The 18,058-nt window shown below is 36.0% G+C and overlaps 1 long non-coding RNA gene and 2 pseudogenes across 1 annotated transcript; all 3 read left to right on the top strand.

The window, feature by feature from the left end:
- Positions 1 to 786: 786 nt before the first annotated feature.
- LOC103543415 (olfactory receptor 5W2-like) lies at positions 787 to 4,193 on the top strand (annotated as a pseudogene).
- An 8,357-nt stretch (positions 4,194 to 12,550) lies between these two features.
- Positions 12,551 to 14,615, top strand: LOC139081285 (olfactory receptor-like protein OLF2; annotated as a pseudogene).
- A 491-nt stretch (positions 14,616 to 15,106) lies between these two features.
- LOC139081295 (uncharacterized) lies at positions 15,107 to 17,424 on the top strand. The gene is made up of 2 exons (XR_011536402.1): positions 15,107 to 17,102; positions 17,345 to 17,424. It is a non-coding gene; the product is annotated as an uncharacterized lncRNA (long non-coding RNA).
- The last annotated feature ends 634 nt before the right edge of the window (positions 17,425 to 18,058 follow it).

Here is an 18,058-nt window from a genome sequence, read left to right as displayed (position 1 = left end):
TTTAGTGATTACTTCTGATCTCACTTTTCTTGTCTCTATAATTAAGTTGTATTGTCTCTAACAATTTAGGAAACACAAGATAACATTTGAAATATGATATATCTGGAGATAAGTTAAATAATGTAAGGAAAAGACAAAATGTTAGAGCTCAACAATGGTCTATATTTAAATCCATACCTCACAAATCTAGTGCTGAATGAAGAAGTGCTTAAAAAAACACATTTATAGAAGGAGAGTAGGGACATTTTATAGGAAGAATGATGAGAAAACCGAATTTAGACTTCTGTCCCAATGAAAGAGTCCAATCATGTCAGGGATCAACATGGTTGAGCAATATTCCAGGAGGGTGGACTATTATCTTGGTAGCTGTATGGGAGGATTTCAGTAAATGCAAAATTCACTCTAATACCTTCCAATTTTCAAAGTACTACACAAAAGTATTTTGGAACTAAAGAGACTTTCTTTGCCTTCTTTTCTTTGAAAGCATAATCTCAACACATGTTTTTTTTTATAAAAGGTTACCTTTGGGTATATTACTATATTAGTAGAAAGCGCCTCAAAGATCGTTTATTTCTACTCTTTGTTGAATATCCACCAGTATAACAATGGGGGACTATTTAACAATACAAATGTACTGAGTCATTACTTATGCAAATAGTTATACTAAGGATTGTGGGAATGTAGAAAGTCACAAATATAAATAAAATTCATAATTTAATAAAGAATGTACTAGGTGTAGTGGATGGAATACAGTCAAAAAAAATCATTGAAATGAGAGTGATTGACATGTACTTGAGGGACAAGAATCAGGTAAGTACTAATGAAAGAAGTAATACATAAGGTTGCCAAATTTATTAATGGGAGGTGAATGAGATTGCTTCAGAAATGGAAGGCACGGTATGACAAATGAAAGGAGATGTAAATCATGTAAGTATAGGATCTTTGATCATTATTTAACATCTAGTTTTACTGGTGGAGGGTGAAGATTCCTGGCAGTCATGAAATATTACAGTCTTAACCTAAAAATAAAGGGTCAAATGAGAAACAGAGAGGCATTTATCTTGGAATCAAAAAAATGCAATTCAGGGAGCATCGCCTTAGGTAGAAACTCAAATAATGTTCTGATTACAGGATAGGGGTTCAGGGTTTTCTTGGCAAGAAGATGAGGTAAGTTGTACTAAAGAAGAGTTCATTGGAGCTAGATGAGGTGAGGCTAGATTTGTACATCATTGATTGGTTAGCAATTTGGTTATTAGCAAAGTCCAATTTCATCAGTCCTTACAAACAGAATATTTTTGCCCTTACTGATTTCTTGGAATGCTAGGGAATTGGTCCAGTTTGGAAGATAAAGAAAATAACATGTGCAAGGCAATTCCTCTGAAATGCTGGCTCAGGTTCTGTTTGAATATGGCTCCACTCAAGTCCTCTTTCACAGCATTATAATAAATTCTGATAAATTTTATCATTGATGAATTTGGTGAAAAAATGAAGACTTAAAAGTTCAGCTTTTGCTAAAGTTGTTGCACCATTCACAGGAGAAAACACAGAACCAGAAATCTAGTTGATTACATTCTCATAACACAGAAGAGAGAAGGCAGAGGGTTTAGAGATTTAAGTCTCAACAGTCACCAGGCAGAAATAAAACACAATCTGCCTGTTGTTCATTTACCAGAGATAAGAACAGAAAGTCTTACTCACTTCAGGTAGGGTTTCAAATGGATACGTTTAAAGAATATGAGGGGAAAACCTTATTATTTTGAAAAATTAGCAATTTTAAGTATTAAGGAATTTGGAAATGAATCATTTTATACCTGCTTACTTTGTTAAACTCTGTAACTGAATAGCCAAACAATAATATTTCTTTGTTAGACCTTCATGAAATTTATTGACCTCATTTATCATGTGAATAAGGTTAAAGATTTTTACTAATATTTTAATCAAGGTCTATAAGTAAATCATTACTTTGTATCACTGTGCAAGTGATATTGTATATGTAAGTTTAAGATTTTTTTGTCTTTTTCAAATAATAATAGAGATAACACATTATGAATACTAATATATGTAAATCCAGGTCCAAATGGACTATAAGCCATAATATTTAAGTCCAGAAAAAAAATCAGATCACCATCCACACTCAGATTTTCATATATCAACATACACACATACAATCATAATTCATACTTAAAGAAAAAATGGAATCCTACGTATCAGGGACATTTATTTTTCCTCCTCCCATTATTATTGGAATGGAAAAGTCAACTTAAAATCCAAAGAGATGCAAATTTATGCAGTATAGCCTGTTTTTTCCACTTTTTGTTTTTGAGGAAGATTTGCCCTGAGCTAACATCTGTGCCAGTCTTCCTCTCCTTTGCATGTGGGACCCTGCCACAGCATGGCTGATGAGTAGAGTAGGTCTGCACCTGGGATCCAAACCCGTGAACCCTGGGTCACTGACATAGAGTGTGTGAAACTTTAACCACTTGGTCACAGTGCCAGTCCCCCACTTCTTTTTATCACTTCTCTTTGACTTGTCAGGGGATTTGTCTTTTGGCAAAGGTCAGTCATCCAAATGGGTTATAAACGCTCTAGCAAACAGGTAGGGAAGAGTGATAGAATAGTTCAATAAAATGTCTTTCATGTTTCAGTAAACACTAAAGATGCCATACACCAGAAACAATACCATTAAAATTCTCATTTAGTAACTTATATGTAATATCATTGTCAGTGATAAAATCAATTCTATTTCTTGAGTAATGCAATAAATGTGATCCTTTTTGTCAAATATGTATTGCCCAGTATCTTCTGGCCATTTCTAACTAACTTTGTTTATTCTTTTATACTATTTTGGATCTAAAATGAGCTTTCACTTTATTCAAATCTACTACTTGACATTGGGTGACAGAAGCCAAGATGAATCACATGTTTCAGGAATGATATATATATACTCAGAATAAAAAATTATCAACATTCTATCCCAGATATTTTTGTTTTTTTCATAAGACAACATCTCTTTAAAAGTCACACGTTCTATTTTCTGATGGTAAGAAAGACAACTTACAGAAACAAATCTGTATTACATAAAAAAATTTTTTTGATCTATCATTTTCTGGATCATTTTTGTCACATTTTAGAATAAAAACAAAGAAGAATGGCCCAGAAAAAGTTGTTCTTCCTTGACTGAATTCTCTCTTTTGAGAATTACCAATAACCTTGGGATGAAAGTGACCCTATTGACCATGTTTCTGGTTGTTTATCTCATTAATCTCCTAGTAAAACTTGGAGTGGTCATTTTCACTATAATGGGTTCTCAGCTGCACACATCCATGTACTTTTTCCTCAGCCACCTCTTTTGTGTGACCTCTAGTATTCCACAGCAATTGAGCCCCAAGATTCTGGTGGACTTATTTGCCAAGAAAATAAATTCCCGTCATTGGCTCTGCTCTGCAATTCTTCATCTTCTGTATTTTTGCAGATTCTGAGTGTCTACTCCTGGCAATAATGGCATTTGATAGGTACAGGGTCATTAGCAACAACTTACGCTATATACTCAACACGTCCAGCAAGCTGTGCTCCCTATTCATGGCTGGAATGTATCTGGTGGGAATGACAGATGCTTTGATATACACAACATTAACATTCCACTTATGTTTTGTGGGTAAATGAGATTAACCATTTCTTCTGTTATATCCCTCCTCTCCTATTTCTCTCTTGCTCAGATACTCAGGTCAATGAATTAGTGATATTTAACCTTTCGGCTTCGTTGAGCTGAGCACCATTTCAGGTGTTCTTGTCTCTTATTGGTATATTATCCTATCAGTCTTGAAGCTCCACTCTGCTGAGGAGAGGTTCAAAGCTTTTTCTACCTGCACCTCTGACTTGACTGCTGTTGTAATTTTCCAGAGAACTATGCTCTTCTTTCTCCCTGGATCAAAACAAAATGACCTAATTGTTTTACATCCTTGTGATTCTGATGTTAAATACACTGATTTATAACCTACAGAGCAAGCATATGAAAGAGTCCCTAAGAAAACTAAAATATAAAATTTGGTTTGTAAGTAAATAGGTGTATACTATTAATAAACACGTATTTGTATACATATAGACCCACAAACATACCCTTGTGTTTTTCAAATAATTTAAGTTATACTATAACATTGTTTCAAACACCTTAATGAATACAATAAGTATTTTACTAAGCATATTGATACCAATATTTTGGAGATTCCTAAATATGCTATAATTTATTATATGCCTTCAATTTAAATAAGGTGCTCTCTATTTTTGGAAAACTTTCCAATCTCCATTTTAGTGTGCCAATTTTTCATGTGTTTGATGTTTGCTTTATGTGTTAATTTAATTATTATAAGAGCTATTAGAGTTTATAATGCACCTGGTATGAGTGCAAATGATTTGTATTTGATGGTGAATCTAGTAGTTTCTTTACTAATAATACCATAAGGTAGTGGAAATGGAAAACATTAATTAATGAATCCTACAAATAATTTATAATAAACTGTACGTGACCCAGAAGTAAAATGGCAAGATACTCTATGTTCAAGCAAAATGTCTCAACCTAGTGTGCAATAAAGAAAATATCCTTTAAAATTCAGTTTCAGATCTAAACAATGAACACAGATGCAATGGATGGTGATGATAAAAAGGATTCTAGACAGAGAGGCTGGGAATTAGAGATCTTGAAGTGGGCAGACAACACCTTCTTTGAGGATATGAAGTCCAACATGGGAAGGCTAGAGAGCGGAGTGGAGGGTCCTGATAAAATACATCCTTGAGTTGAAATTCTCAACTCAGTCACTTCCACTCAGCTTTCCTTCCCCTTTTCCCCCTTCTTAGTCCTGGTGAAATGTTCTATTTGTGGTTTATTAATAATATTTACCTCAAAGCATCGTTTTTATCTCATTCTGTTGATTAGACCATTGACTCCAATATGAGACTGTAAGCATTGTTGCTCAAGGCTGAGTGTATCATCCCTGTTAATCCAGTCCCTGCAATGTATCTGGAACACAAAATGGAAAAACAAATAGAGAATAAAAACTGCATGCTCAACATTTTTCACTGTTTATTAGATATCGGTCAGAACAAATTAAGTGAGCAATATGATATGTATCCTGTGTATATATATATTATAGCTTTTAAGAAAGTACATAAAGTGATTGTGGATGCTAAAGTAATAAATCTATAGACATTTTAATTACCCAGGGAGTAAAAAGCATTCATATGCCTACTTCTTGATGTGCTCTGCTTCATCTGTCTTTCCTTAAGATTTCTGATGTCAAAGCACTGGAAGCAGCTTGTGCAGAAAACATAGCTACATATCTGGAGGACCACACAAGATTCAATAACATTCTTACTTATCCATCAGAATTTCACCCCTTAGGGAATTATAAATACCCTGTGTGAAAGCACTTCAAAATGGAAGTAAAGACCAAGAGCCTCCTCTGCTATTCAAGGTGGTATTTGTGGGATATAGTGACAAATTAGGGGAAAACATAGTTGTTGAAAAAATCTATGGTTAATGATATCATATAAAAATTGTTGTAAGGGTTTCTACCTATGCCATATTTTCTCAATTTACTGATACACTTTTGTGAATCTTTCTTAATAGCAGCAACATGGTAGAAAACATTGTTTAAAATATATTAAAGTCTAAACAAAAGTTCAGTGGATTGCCACTGATTCAGAAGCTATATCCATGACATCTCCGATTCATATGATATTTGATAGTAATATCATGTAAAGATCAAAGTGATCTGCTTATTTTCCCCTTTAATCACATCTAATAAGTATGAACAAGAAGGGAATTTTAAAACCAGTAAATGAGGTATCAAAAGCTCAATAAATGTATGTCTAAAAATAGGAAAAAGCAATTTGATTAATTGTTGACTCTATGTTCCTGAATTTATGCAATTAGAGTTTGAAAAGTCATTTACTGGAATATTGCATAGTAGATTCATGGAGTGGCAGAAAACTCTCCCCTTTTTCCCTTCTAGGTTCTTTGGCTGATGTAATAATTAAATTGACATAAGATAGGTTAACTGGAGAAAAACAAATCTCATACCTATGGAATCCCCAAAGACACAAAACCCAAAGACAGTCAAGCAATTGAGATTTATATGCCATCCTGAGCTGAGGAGAAGGTGGTAGGGGACTTGGGGTTCAAAGAGGGGAAGACAATTCACAGGTAGATGAGAAGAGCAAGTGTTTTGTACACGAATGTTTGCCATGCCATGCAGAGAAATCTTTCTGATCAAAAGTTATCTTTGGTATCACCTCTCTCCCGGTTCAGATCCTCTATCTAAATTCTTCTAGGCAGTACAGGAAAGGTAAACAACACTCCTTAGTGTATTGGGTCTTGCTTGTCTTCAACTTGAAATAATCCACACTCCAAAGTGGCATATTTTGTGGTCATGTATTCTACTCCCCCTTATTCATGGCTAAACAGAAACTTGGAGCCAATGGCCTGAACAAACTGTTCCATGTTGGGATTCTACAGAAATAGGGAAAATAGAATGTCAAAACCTTTGGTCTATTCTAGATCATCTACTTCAATTCTCACCATTTTTGTCCACTCTCTGCATTATTACATCACAGTGTTCTCACACTTCCACCAGGGACTGAAGGAAACTGTTATTGTCCAAATAGATTGCCAATAAATGTATGAAGTGGGTTGATATAATACACATGTTTCTATATCTGGACTCCTTTCCTTTAGACTTGGCGCTGAAATCTGTCTCTAAAGATAATAATGACATAGTGATGATACACTAGGGTCCTACATCCAAATACAACATCATGTAACACTGTGGACAGATAGATGCATACTGGTGGTAGGCTGTATGACTACATTTGTTAGAATGTAGCAGTAGTAAGCTCAGTGACTTTGTATATAGGATGCTGCATGTTAAAGCCAGAGGCAATAACTTTTAACCTCTTTGGAAAATCCTCTCTAGAAATACGCTATGAACCAGGTGTCCTACACAACTCTAAAAACTGTGGTGTTTCACATATCACTCTTCCTTGCTAGACCTCAGCCCCCTTCTGTAAAGGAGGGCCTCACACTACAGTATCTCTAAGGTCCTTTCCCATTGCCAATATCTGTCCCTACATCTATGATTCTCCTGCTCTGTAAACCTAGCCCCACTATTGGAGATATTTAAAAACAAACAAACAAACAAAACTAAGAGTGACTTCATCTTCATGCAAAAGAATTGCATTGTATCTCTAGACTGATTTGATCTGAATCACAATAGTGATATCAGGTATAGGTGTGAGCTGTGGAACATGAAATGCTTCTAAGACAACTCTTCTAACTTGCCTGCCTTTCTGCATTAAGACATTAACAGACACTTCAGAGAAATCTTTATACAGTTATTACCATTCAGGTAAATAAAAATTAAAATGTCAATGCTGTACCGTGACTTACCTAAAGAGTAGCTAAAATGAAAAAGATTCACAATATTAATGTCAAGTACTTGTGTGAATGTGGAACAAATTCAGCTCTCACACACTGATGACACTTAACTTTGTAAAACTGTATGGCAGGATCTATTATAGCTGGCCCTAAAATTTCATTTCTAGTTTTATATCCAATAAAAATGAGTGAGTAGGTACACCAAAGCTTGTACAAAAATGTATCATTATTTGGAATTTGGCAAATTATTGTATGTTTGTTAATGGGGACACTACTCAGCAAAGAGAATGAATGAATTATCACCACATGCAACAGCATGGAGGAATTTCTCACACATAGCAACAAGTAAAAACATCCAGACATTTGGGCTGGCTCCATGGCTGAGGGATTACGTTTGTGCACTCCACTGCAGCAGCCCAGGATTCCGCTGGTTCGGATCCTGGGTGTGGACATGGCACCGCTCATCAAGCCATGCTGAGGCGGCATCCCACACGCCAAAACTAGAAGGATCCACAACTAAAAATATATACAACTATGTACCAGGGGCCTTTGGGGAGAAAGAGGAAAAATAAAATCTTTAAAAAAAAAAGAGTCCAGACATAAAAGTGTTGATGAAAATAATTCATAATCAATCTATAAATCAAAATTGGGGTGAGTTTATTATGAGCCAATTTGACGACTATAGCCCAGGAGAACTTATTTTTTCCACTAAGGAAGAAGAAGTTTATACAGACTGGTTATATACCACCTTAGAACAGAGAACATAAATCACATATTCAAAAATATCTCTTTTACTACCGTCACAACAGGCTTTGCCAGCACAGCAGGTCAGTGATCACAAGGTGAGTTAAAGAAATTCATTAATTAATCTTTAGCTTATGGGAAGAGATGCTTATCCTCAGACTCATGCCAATATGGGAGGAAGCTACATCCCTTCCTTTAAGGGCATCATTCTTTGCTTTGGGACATTGTAGACATTTAAAGCAGATATACAATGCATGCTCAGCGGGCCATGTCAGCACTTTGTGGAAAAAACAAGGTCAGGCCAAATTAGTTTTAAACCAAATGGCTTCCACATATACTCCGATATATCCCTTGCTTGCAAGTTATCCATCAAAAGGACAAAAACTGAATGATTTCACTTCTATATAGGTTTTTTTTTGAAAAAAAAAAATACATCTAACGTGTGAGTATCCATTTGTATTTTTTTTACTTTAAGATTTTCACCTGAGCTAACATCTGTTGCCTATCTCCTTCTTTTTTATTTATTTCTCTTCTTCTCCCCAAAGCCCCCCAGTACGTAGTTGTGTATTCTACGTGTAGACCCCTCTGGTTGTGCTACATGGGATGCTGCCTCAGTATGGCTTGATGAACAGTGCCATGTCTGCACCCAGGATCCCAACAGGCGAAGCCCTGGGCCGCCTAAGTGGAGCACTGCTTGGCTGTGGGGCGGCCCCACTTCTATATTGTTTTTTAAAACATACAGGTCGTCTATCATATTGGACACCAGTTTGTGTTAAGGCCCACAGACAGGCACTGCAATGCTCATTGTGTTCTGTTTTTTGGTCAGGGTTTGGATGCAGAATGTTTTAATTTTCAAAAATTCACTTGCTTTAAAAATATTGTATATATATAAAATTTTAAAGATTTTTTTCCAAACATAAAGACTATTTATCTGAGATTACAGGCAGCTGCAGGATTTTATTATTAATTTTCAATCTTTAGCAGTTTCTTGTATACAATACATTTTTAAGATATTCTTGTAAAATTAATAAAGCATACAACTTTCATAGAGTATTTCTTTAAATTATTATCCTTTATATTACTAAAAAATGCTGACTTGCTTATAGAACAAAGATGTTAATAATCCACAGGCAACACTTTTCTTGTTTCCTGAAATGGGGAGACTTAGTGAACCTGGTTTTCCTCTGTAGCATTATCATACATGAACTTACATGATAATGGCATGCCTCAGGGCTGGACAACAACTTTCAGGAAGAAGGAGTTTATAAGTAGTCAGTTGCCTATATACTATTATGTTTAGGGGCATCAGAGATACCAGAAAATCTGTAGATACAGATTTTTTTCTTACTTGTTTGTTTCTGATGTCTTAAATTGTCTCTTAAGTCCCTTCACCCAATTAAAGAAAGCCATTCTCTATTAACACACAAACGCTTTGGGAAGTAATTTAGATTATGAAATTTTCAGCAAGATATTGCTAACCATGCTCCAGATTTAATGGGGTGTGTGAGTTATAGTTCATGGTCTGGAGGGGAAGCCATATTTATGAAGATAAAGTCTATGTCCTGTCTAAACAAAATGTAGACTGAAGAAATATGCATCCTTGGAGACAGGGAAGACCTGAAGGAAAATGAGTATGAAAAGGAATCAGAAGAAGGTGGCCAAGGACCACTCTGCTTCATTCAAATATGCACCAGAGAAATACAGAATGTTAGTGAAGCTCTTAGTACCACAAGTACATCATTTTCTTATGTTTACTTGATGGAAAATTACTAGCAATTACTTATGTGCTTTGAGATTTGCGTCAACAATATCTCCCACAGGAGACCATTTGATATTTTACTCTCGGCATCATCATACAAAGAATAGCAGTACATTATGAAAAGGCATTAAAAAGTGTCAGAAAAATCACTTTGCTAAAAATTAAGATACTAATTTAAATGAATTTGCCTGAAGAGTATTCTAGCTTTATGGAAAGCAAGGAGAAACTCCATCACAACAAAGACAAACAGGTAAACAAAAATAACGGTAAAACCTATGTTTCTGTTTAATCAAGGTGATTTTTCAGACTATGAAACTACCTGAAGTATTGGAATGCATAAAGTGGTACATCTTGCACATTTTACTTTTTTTGTTGTTTATTTACAAAAATTTTTCATCCAGGGGTTTGTGGCAAATAATTAGCTGCATTAAGACTCAAGATGTACAGATAATGTATGTAATTATTGTATATTTTTTGATAATTAATCAACTGTAGACGTTTAAAGAATACACAGCAAGCCTATGCTTGTGAACGTGCAGCAATGATTCACAGACATGAAAACATTTTACTCAATAAATGAACAATACAGATATTATCCCCCAAAGCGGTCAGATTGCACAACATCAAAGGACACCAATTTCTTTATTTTCTATTTGCTTCCTGAAATTGTGCAATGTGACCACCCTCCAACTCATTTTCTCTTCATAACAATATTAATTATGTTCCAGTGCATAGCTGACATTCATAAAACAGATTACTTCCCAATGTGACAACCCTTCTGCCCTCAATACTATTGAGATCCTACCTTGGTTTAGAAGTGGGACTTGAACAGTCTCTAAGTTCTTTCAGAAATCTTGGCATCTATGGATCATTCATTTTGGAAATTTTCAAGTGTCACTTTAACATAAACACACTACACCATTCTATTCCACTATTTAAAGTGGTTATCTTTTAAGAGAAATTTGTTTCATTGACTGTTTTCAGGAATCTACTATAAAAAATTTCTATGGATTCAACAAAATTTAATATCTAATAGACCCTAGAAGTTGACTTATCATCTCTCGGTTTTAATTTCTGTATCATATAATGAGTTTGTTAGAGACAAATGAGAACATATGTGATAATATAACATACATGATAATGTGTGGTGATAATGAGACAGTATAAAATATCTGACTATGATAAAAAGGCCTAATTCTATATAAGTCAAATCTCTGGCCTTATCGGCCATTTCTTAAAATTTGTTTTAAAGAAAGACCTGTCTATGATAAAGTACATAAGTATAGTTTTATTCGTATCAGAGTTTTTATGATATGAAGATTTTATGTAAAGCAAGTGGCCATTCACAGAAGATAGACTGAATAAATTGATGTACTTCAATAGAAAGGAAGGCACTGCCTCTATCCATAAAGTTCATTTATGTATATAAAGTATATTCTTCTGACAAATTTTTTTAAAAAATTAAAAACTCCCTAACAGACAACAAAATATAGTTGTTTCTAGGCAGTGTTATTATGGTCAAGTTTTTGCTATATTTACAAAAATCTTTATTTTGTGAATGTGTTGAAAGAGGGTGTGTGTATGTGTGTCTGTGTAAGTGTGTGAACATGAATGGGTTTGCATTTGTTTCCAACATTTTGGAATTAACATGAAATACCTGTATAAGGATTGGTGAGCTGCAAGTAAAGGATTCTTATTTACTGTAGTCCTTTTACTGTTTTTAAATAAGTATAACATTGAGCAATAAGGTAGATAGGGACAAAAGTAAGATTTTAAAAAAATGTCCTGATTTCTTTCTCTATTACCCAGCCTATAATAAATAACAGATGATAAGCAATATTATTTTATCTGTCCCTTGTTCCTCAGAGATTGAGTGTTTATCATCCAGGGACCAGACACAGAGATATATAATCCAGGTCAGCCAGGAGACAATGCTGAACCCTCCTGCAGACAGAACTGCATGCAACAAAGAAGTCAGCAGATCTGAGTGAGGTACAACATTTATTGCTGTGTTTCTGATTTATAATTTATATATATTTTTAGTACTTTTATCCTTTTTTGACTGAAAGCATGTTATAAAGGCAAAGGAGGGTATGAAATATTACACAAACTCTATTTTAATTAATTTATCAATATATTTATTTTAAAGACAAATACATAAATGGCAGGCAAAATGCAAGTAAGGATTGTGGAAATGGTCAGATATTTGTTTTTAATCTCTTACCTATACTTTAACATTTTTTAAAGATATTTTCATTTTTAAGGAAAGGATATTTTTAAAAATGTGTCTACAGAGACAGATATTTAGATGAGTCCAGATGAAGGGTTTGGAGACCTGCACAGTGATCACGAGATCATTATTCAGATGTTCTTTTTCTGTCCTTCATCTACCTTCAAGTCAACTTTCCTTACATTTACACAGAACAGAGGAGGTCATGGATGACATTATATATAAAATAATTGGCTTGGGTAAAATATAACAGTGGGACATAGGATCCAATTGGCCTCCCGAGGACAACCAACTCATTTAAACCAAAGGGAGGCAGATTTCAGAGACATTCAAGAGAAATAGGCATCAAAATAAACACTAAGACAACATTACAAATCTAAGGATTGCGATGGAGAAACAGCTCAGACATGACTCTGGTGCCACGGGACTGTGGACACATGAGGACCTTTATCATGTGACTTACACGTCTGATCTGCTGGTGAATAGATCATGGGGATTCTATTCCATTAGAGCAGAGGGACTCACACAGTAGTCATACTCCTTTTCTTCCCTCTCTGCTGCCTGTGCTACAAGAATCCCTACATTTAGGTCCCGAACATCCTCCATAATTTGCCCCGAACCACAGCAGCTGTCAGAGGGAGCCTGGTTAGCTCGGGCCTGTTCCTGCCTGTGCACACTAGTGCGTTCTTCATGAAGACCCTTCAACTCTCTTCTCCAGCAAAACACTCTCCCTGCTCCGGTGAGTCCTGGATCACAGAGCATCTCTGTCCCATGTTAATTGAAACTGGATAGGACCTGAGTGGCTTAATGAAGAAGTGGGAGGCATGTTATATCCAGGAATCTGCCATATCTCTGCCTGCTCAACAACTGTGGATGATGAGAAAAAACCAAAGGAATATATTCATTACTTGGACCTGTTACTTAACTATGCTTCTCTATTATAGGGTATAACAACCTTTTTGCAATAGTGGAAAGAAACCCAATTATGTCAGAAGATGTGAGTTATGTGGACCAATTAATTTAAAAACTGTTGCCTTAACTCTGAGAACATCAATTTCTCAATATAAGTTAGTTGTAGTAAAAATGATCATAAATAGTACATGGGTTGGTATAGAAATATCATTCATTTAAATTGGATGGAAGTGTGCTACAAACACTATACAGTACTATGCAAATGTAAGTGGTATTGTTATCATTATCACTTGTAGATTTCTGGATAGAGTTCCAGGGAGTCAGTTTACCTCATGCAATACTAGCACTATCTTACTGAAAAATAGAAAAGACCAGCAGTTTAACTATTAAGATAGTAAGATGATGTTACCCTCCACTTCCATTTCTTTCTTTCACAACCAGGGATTTCCAGATCTAAGTGACGGCTGTTGGGAACTGCACCGTGGTTACTGACTTCATATTCCTGGGGCTTTCTGACAGACAGGATGTGCAGCAGGGGCTCTTTGTGCTCTTTCTGCTGGTTTATGGCATAACTGTGATTGCCAATCTAGGGATGATTCCGCTGATCAAGATGGATGCCAGGCTCCACACATCCATGTGTTATTTCCTGAGCAATCCTTCTGTGATGTCTGGTACTCCAACATTGTTTCTGCCAAGATGCTGGAAGATTTCTTATCTGAGCAAAAGAGAGTTCTGTATAGTTTATATGTCATTCAGATGTATTTTTTTAGGGCCTTTGCAAATGTGGGATGTCTCATGTTGGCTGTCATGGAGTCTGACCATTATGTAGCTATTTCCAATCCACTTCTGTATACAACTGTCATGCCCAGGAGAGTCTGTACCTAGTGAGTTGCCATTGTGTACATTTGAAGTTTGCTATATTTGGCAATCTTCACCTTTTACACAATTCAGTTGTTCTTCTGCATTTCTAGTATCAGTCACTTTTTCTGTGACTTCTCACTCTTGCTAACATTGTCCAAACTCAGATACAATCATCAATGAGACAGTGATGTTCATTTATAGTAGCCATGTTCTGGGGTGCAACATCATTACACTCTTTCTCTCCTACAGCTACATAATTGTCATCTTCAGAATGAACTCTGTTGGGGGAGGCTCCAAGCCATCCCTACATGTGCCTCCCACGAACTGTTGTGGCTATATTTTATGGCACAGTCCTATTCATGTAGTTTTGATGCAGCTCCAGTTACGCTGTGGACCTGGACAAAATGGCCTCTGTTTTCTACATAGTTCTTGTCATCCCTATGTTGAATCCAGTGATCTATAGCTTAAAGAATAAGGATGTGAAAGATTCCCTGAAAAAAGCAATTGACACTAAGTTATGTTCTGAGTGAAACCATGTTTTCACTCTAAAGTGTTTCTTTCAGGATTCTGAGAGCTAAATTTCAGGTACTTTGATATAGATTCTTTTAGTCTCACGGAAGCACCTTGCAGATATTTTCCATTACTTATCTTTATGCTTAAATTGAGTGTAGAGAGGAGCCATTTCTGAACTTATTTTTTTCTCCAAGCCAAGGAAGAGTAGTAATCATTTTATTTAGCTATTTTTCAACAAGTGTCTCTTTATATCTCTCTTCTCTGTTCATGAATATGATCCAGTGAGATATCATATCAGAGTAACCCCTTCTCCCACGTTAATTCAACTCACCCTGCGAAGGTTTCAATTTGTTTTTAAATGAGTTTAATTAAGACGATCATCCAGAAGGTAGTGTTACTGCGTTAGAATAGATTTGTTTGTGTCTCTCCTAGGCACTAGTATCACCCTATAAATATTCCTTTATAACACTTAGAAGTAGTTAATAAATAAATAAGAAGAAATTTTAAAAATCCTGCTCTAGCTCAAAGTTTTGTAAATTCAAACCTCCTTGCTGTCCTGTTCACCAATATTTCTACTTTGCTATTTACAAACGCTTGACTCCAGGATTTCATTCAAAAGCATTTATTGAATAAATGAATGTGTGTCCCTTGGAAAATTGATGCAAATAGGTGCCTTTGTAAATTTACAAAAAAAAAAAGAGAATTCCTTTTGTTTAATTCTAGTATGTTCATCTTAGACAAAATTCATATGTGCCAGGCTGAATGGGTATCGGGAACAAGGATCATTTAGCTTCTATATAGTTTTTAAAGAATATACAGAATCACTTACTATATTGGATATTAATTTGTGTTGGGGTCCACAGACAGTCTCTGCAATGCTCATTGACTTCTGTCTTTTGGTCAGAGTTAGGATGCAGAGATATTTTAATTTTCAAAATTTCACCTGCTTTTGGGGGCTGGCCCCATGGCCGAGTGGTTAAGTTCGCATGCTCCACTGCTGGCGGCCCAGTGGTTCGAATCCTGGGCGCGGTCATGGCACTGCTCGTCAAGCCATGCTGAGGCAGCATCCCACATCCCACAGCTAGAAGGACCCACAACAAAGAATATACAACTATGTACTGGGGGCTTTGGGGAGAAAAAGGAAAAAGTAAAATCTTTAAAAAAAAATTCACCTACTTTTTTGTTAAATATATATATGACTTTAAAAAGGTTTTTTAAAAACAGATACTATTTACTTTCAGATTGTAAACAACCGCAGGATTTCATTACTACTTTTTAAATTTCTATCAGCTTCTTTTATATGCTATGTTTTCAAGATATTCTTTTAAAATTAATGACACATACAACTTTCATAGAATATTTTATTAAATGATTATTCTTTATGTTACTAAAAAGCGCTACCTTGCTTATAGAAAAGTGATGTTGTTACCAATCCACCAGCCCTGCTTTCCTCATTTCCTGGTCAACTTCCAAAATGGAAATCAGTTTAAGAGGCAACACGTTTATTTGGAATCAAAGAATTGCAGTTCAGGGAGCACAGATTCAGCTGGAAACTCACATAGTGTCCCACTAGGAAATAAAAGTTAGCGGCTTTTAGAGACAAAAAAGGGACATTATATTACTCAGTTTTAATTGAATTGGGGGAAGAAGCTAGTATTGCCTGAACATTGATTGACTACTGATTTTATCTTCAGAAAGTCCAAAATCATCAATCTTTGTGATCAGGATGTTCGTTCTCCTCCTGACTTCTCAAACAATTGCTGTTTTGGCCCAGTCCAAAGGTTTTGCTGAGTCCAAGGTTGAAGACAGCAATGCAGTCTCTGGAAAGGTAGCTCTGACTCCATTTTTAAACAGCTTCACTAAAGTCAATTTTGACATCTGAAAGAAGGAGATTAGTGAACTTGATTTTTCTTATTAGCGTTATCATGCTCTGAATTTATTTGATATGGCCCATGCCTCAGGGCCAGACAATCAACTTCTGGCAGAAGGAGTTTATAAGTACACAGTTGCTTGTGTAGTATTATATTTATTTCTATTTTTTTATTTTTTGAGGAAGATTAGCCCTGAGCTAACTGCTTCCAATCCTCCTCTTTTTGCTGAGGAAGACTGACCCTGAGCTAACATCTGTGCTCATCTTCCTCTACTTTCTACATGGGATGCCTACCATAGCCTGGCTTTTGCCAAGCGGTACCATGTCCTCACCCAGGATCCAAACCGGCGAACCCCAGGCTGCGGAGAAGCAGAACGTGCGCACTTAACCTCAGCGCCACCAGGCCAGCCCCTGTACTATTATGGTTAGGTGCACCAGTGATACCAGGAAAGCCATGTGCACACAGGTTTTTTTTCTCGCTTGTTGTCTCTGATGTCTTAATTCTACCGTAAGTATTTTCTCCCCTTAGTTAAAGAAAGTCATTCTATTAAAACACAAATGCTTTGGGAAAAAATTTAGATTATCCAGTTTTCAGCAAAATATTGTTACCTGTGCACCAGCTTTAATGGGGAGTGGGAGTAAGACTACATTGTCTGGAGGGGAAGCCATGTTGGTGAAGGTTAAGTTTGGATCCTGCCTAAAGAGTGTAGCCTGAGGAAATTGGCATCCCTGGAGAAAGGGAAGCACCTGAGGGAAAGTGAGTGTGGAAAAGAATCAAAAGAAGGTGACCAAGGGGCTGGCCCCGTGGCCGAGTGGTTAAGTTCGCGCGCTCCGCTGCAGGCGGCCCAGTGTTTCGTCGGTTCGAATCCTGGGCGCGGACATGGCACTGCTCTTCAGACCACGCTGAGGCAGCGTCCCACATGCCACAACTAGAAGAACCCACAACGAAGAATACACAACTATGTACCGGGGGGCTTTGGGGAGAAAAAGGAAAAAATAAAATCTTAAAAAAAAAAAAAAAAGAAGGTGACCAAGGAAGATTCCTCCTCCTCCAAATGTGCACCAGATAAGCAGAGAATCGTAGTAAAGCTCTTAGGCATCTCAAATATATCATTTTCTTGAGTTTACCTGGTGGAAAATTACTAGCAATTACTTAGGAGGTTTCAGATTTGCACCAACAATATCTCCTACAGGAGCACATTTGGTGTTTTAGCAGTGGGGTCATCACACAAAGAATAACAATACATGATGAAAGACATTAAAAATTATCACCAAATCACTTTACCAAAAATTAAAAAGATATTAACTTAAATGAAATTTGCCTAATATTTTAGCTTTATTAAAAGCAGGGAGAAACTCTGTAACAACAAACAAGATAAACAAGTAGACAAAAGTAACTGCAAATCTATGTTTCCTTTTACTCCAGGTGATGTTTCATAAGAAATGCAAAACTACCTGACATATTAGGATATATAATCTGGTACATCCCTTCCATGTCTTACTTTTTTTTGTTTGCATAAATTTTCATTTACATATTTGTGACAATTAACTGCAGTAAGACTCAAGATGTACAGCTAATGTACATGATTATTGTACATTTTTTCAGAACATCAATCAATGGTAGGCATTTAAAGTACACATAGTAACCTATGCTTGTGCAGCAATGACTCACCCGCACCATAAAATAGTACTCAATAAATGGGCAATGCACAGACTATCCCCTAAGCTGCGAGGTCACAC

The sequence above is a fragment of the Equus przewalskii genome, unplaced genomic scaffold (genome assembly GCF_037783145.1).
Source record: "Equus przewalskii isolate Varuska unplaced genomic scaffold, EquPr2 contig_13297, whole genome shotgun sequence".
Classification (NCBI taxonomy): domain Eukaryota; kingdom Metazoa; phylum Chordata; class Mammalia; order Perissodactyla; family Equidae; genus Equus; species Equus przewalskii.
The sequence above is the reverse complement of the archived record's forward strand: the minus strand, read 5'-3'. Positions and strand labels throughout refer to the sequence as shown.